Here is a 4253-nt window from a genome sequence, read left to right as displayed (position 1 = left end):
CCGCGCTGAGATACTGTGTATTTAACAGTATTTGAGCCTAAATGAACGATGCTATGAACAAGACCGCTCATGACGATGCGCCTGGAAACACGCCGACGTCCGTGCCCAATCGCGAAAAGATTGGAGTGGCGGAAGACCATGAATAGAAGCACACTACCGTTGCCCACGAAAGAGGCGACGGTACGAGCCAATGGCCCGAAGTCGGAGGTGACAACGTATCTGAGCTACCAACGCTCGGTGAATCTGCATGGGGGCTTTGTTGTGTGGCTGTGAGAGCGACACGCATAGGAACGGACTGACACTGAGGAAACTGCGATTCAATCTCACTTCATCTTTTATCTTCTACTACCTTCTGCTTTCGTCACCGACCCGCGGGTTGAGAGACTGTGTATTTAACAGTATTTGAGCCTAAATGAACGATGCTATGAACAAGACCGCTCATGACGATGCGCCTGGAAACACGCCGTCGTCCGTGCCCAATCGCGAAAAGATTGGAGTGGCGGAAGACCATGAATAGAAGCACACTACCGTTGCCCACGAAAGAGGCGACGGTACGAGCCAATGGCCCGAAGTCGGAGGTGACAACGTATCTGAGCTACCAACGCTCGGTGAATCTGCATGGGGGCTTTGTTGTGTGGCTGTGAGAGCGACACGCATAGGAACGGACTGACACTGAGGAAACTGCGATTCAATCTCACTTCATCTTTTATCTTCTACTACCTTCTGCTTTCGTCACCGACCCGCGGGTTGAGAGACTGTGTATTTAACAGTATTTGAGCCCAAATGAACGATGCTATGAGCAAGACCGCTCATGACGATGCGCCTGGAAACACGCCGACGTCCGTGCCCAATCGCGAAAAGATTGGAGTGGCGGAAGACCATGAATAGAAGCACACTACCGTTGCCCACGAAAGAGGCGACGGTACGAGCCAATGGCCCGAAGTCGGAGGTGACAACGTATCTAAGCTACCAACGCTCGGTGAATCTGCATGGGGGCTTTGTTGTGTGGCTGTGAGAGCGACACGCAAAGGAACGGTCTGACACTGAGGAAACTGCGATTCAATCTCACTTCATCTTTTATCTTCTACTACCTTCTGCTTTCCTCACCGACCCGCGAGTTGAGAGACTGTGTATTTAAAAGGGTTTAAGCCCAAATGCACGATGCTATGAACAAGACCGCTCATGACGATGCGCCTGGAAACACGCCGACGTCCGTGCCCAATCGCGAAAGGATTGAAGTGGCGGAAGACCATGAATAGAAGCACACTACCGTTGCCCACGAAAGGGGCGACGGTACGAGCCAAGGGCCCGAAGTGGGAGGTGAAAACGTATCTGAGCTACTAACGCTGATGCGCGGCCTAGCTGGCCGACTCGACCGACTGGAAGAATCAGAGACCAAGATCGAGAAAAAGCTTGCCGGCGGGAGAGACCGTGAACACGTTGACGCTCCGATGACACCTCCTATGAACTCGTGCTTATTCGCATCGAGCCTCGGCCGTGGCGCGCGAATCCACATAGACTCACGGGATGTGTCTCCGCAGACACCTGTGACGGACACGCTGCGGAGACCAACAGTACAGCCGCAGTATTTCGCGCAGCAGCAGCCGGGTTACGGCCTGCTCCCGTCACACTTACAACGACTGTATGCAGCGGCACAAGAAGATCCGCCCGCGCAACCTGCACAGCCAGAGCAGCCGCAGCACGCACAGCAGCCTCCATGAGAACCGCAAGTACAGCCGGGAGCGGGAAGGTTCCCTGGGCAGCACCAAGCAGTGGTCTGGTATCCAGATGCGTGCCAGAAAAAGCTGGCAATTCGTCATTTTGACGGGAATGAACTGTCCGTCGGTCTCGGGTCGACGCCGTTTTGAACGCCAAGTTGCGCTAGGCCAGTCGGCGTGTGGTTTTGTGTGGTCCGTTGACGTGAAGGTGGCCAGCTTGGACACTATATCACGGGAACGGCTGAGCGCTACTACAATAAACAAGTGGAGCTCTGGTGGTCTCAACTTCCTACTTTACAATACGTTATGGAACGCATGTTAGAAGCGTTTAAGACCAACATAACACCGGCTCAGGCCATGAAACTGTTTACAGCGTCGAAGGACGCAAAGAGGACCTGGCCAGAACACAACCTGTACTTTGTAGCGATATCCAAAGTGTATGGCGAAGGAGCAGATTACCTGATTTTGAACAACATTGCCTAGTACGCCTCGGTGGAACTGTGGACCGTACTGATGGCCAAGGTGGATGCGACTAGAGCCGATTACTTGCAACAGGCGGAGGAGCTGGCGCATTTCGCGCAGTTGTGGGCACTGGAGCCCACCAGATACAATAATCTTGGCAAGGAGGTGATGAATGCCGTGGGCGAGCGGTGAGGCAAGGAAACGAGACAATGCCACAAATGTGGTGAGGTAGGGCATCTGCGGGCTGGATGCCCGGAACGAGCTGGGAACCTTTTATTCTTCCAACCGAGAGTTGAACACTCGGTGACATCGTAAAAGGCTTACCCGTGCCTGGTACCCTTCCGCTGTTGAGACCACGAGGATTCAAAACACCTGCTAGCTTTGCTCGTGCTAGTAGTGTGCTCTTATTTTTACTGGTTGGCCTATATAAGTAGTTTACAAGGTTCAGTTTGTCCCGGTGCAAGGGCAGAACTGGGGTCTTCAGGTCCGCCTAAACGATCGTTTACTATCCTCGTAGACGTATTGTTGTGGGAACGTCCTAACTACATTTGTACGTGGGAATTCCAACACCAGAACTGGTGCCGCGACCCGGGAACAGATTGTGACCATTGTGAGCTGTTTGAATGACCTTCCATTTTACGAGCTACCAAGAGAGGAAGAACAAGAAACGAAAACAAGAAACATGGCGAAAGGACAGCCGACGGTACCAGTTACGCCTGCCAAGTCTGACGGGGCTCGCAACGCCAGTTCAAGCCCGGTTGCGCGCTTTGCAGCCGCCACCGCGCTTTCCGTGAGCTTCGACGACGAAGCGGGCATCGGTCCTGACGCCCACGATTACGAAGATTACGAAGACAAGAGGCCGACTCCAGAGCCAGGCGCAGCGACGCCGAAGACGGCCACGCCATCATCTGGGCTGAGCGGGGCGACCAGGTCCCTTTCGAGGAACCTCGCCGACGAGCCCGATGATGTTGCGGGACCAGAACCGGCCTACGAAGAGTATGACGATGGGACCGAGGGTTCTAAACCTTCGGTGGCGAGTGTAAGGCATTCAGAATTGCTGAAGGCACCTCGCCCACCTATCAACGGTGATACACCAGCCGCCAAGCGCGTTTTCGACCGCGTACAAGCGCTGATGCAGAATGATGAGTGGATACAGCTGTTCAAGCCCATCCCCAAGAGAAAGGCCGACTGGCCTGCGCTTGCGCAGGAACTATAATACCCAGTCAACTCGGTGTCGACTAGCCAAGTTGCCGAGGCTTCAGTCTCACTACTGTTGTCGTTGGGCTTCGAGAACGAGACGTACCCTTCAACGATGTCGCTCCAAGATTGGAGTCCACATGAAGCCGGAGCGCTCTAAAAAATGGAAGAAGAAGCTTCGGAAGGCGTTTGGCGCTGTTGGCATCAACGCCGGAAAGGATCCTGTGAGTCGAGCGATCGTTCAAGATGAAGATCCGTCCACGATTCCACTGCCGCCGACACCCCAACGACTCGTTCGTACACCTCCGACCAAGCGTGGAGCTGAGCGTGGGGCCTTTGGCAATACCGAAGTTTCACCGTACTTTCAGGACTCGCACATGGTTACCCCACGTTCGGAAAGCCATATGCAACGTGTTCACGCTGGCAACGACGGTTCATTCGGTCGCCGAGGCGGTCCGCGAGCTCCCAAAGGTGGTGCCGGACGTCGTCAAGTCGACAGCGATGGTTCGTCCAGTGACGATGACATTTTGGTGCGTACACGTGAGACCAAAGTGACAGAGAGAAATGGAGAGAGCAAACAGTTCACAAAGATCACTTTAGGAAATACACAGGAAGACAAGGGTGTCTTTTTTGCTGCCCAGCTCGTGTCGTCTTCTGCTCATCAAGAGCGCTAGCTAACAGTCTTTCCTCTTTTGGTTATGAGCCCAACGCCTACGAGTGCGAAGCTCGCTAGCTGTTAAGATGGCAGAAGAGAAAAAAAACAGTGAGTGAATCGAAGGGCGAGAGGAAGATTCTACCGTTTGACGGAATCGACTTTGAGGTGTGGCTTGAGCGTGTCAAGCTCAAATTACAGCGTAAGAAGATATGGCAGTACTG

The sequence above is a fragment of the Phytophthora infestans genome, genomic scaffold (assembly GCF_000142945.1).
Source record: "Phytophthora infestans T30-4 supercont1.86 genomic scaffold, whole genome shotgun sequence".
In the NCBI taxonomy this organism is placed as follows: domain Eukaryota; phylum Oomycota; class Peronosporomycetes; order Peronosporales; family Peronosporaceae; genus Phytophthora; species Phytophthora infestans.
This window is presented reverse-complemented; position numbering follows the sequence as displayed.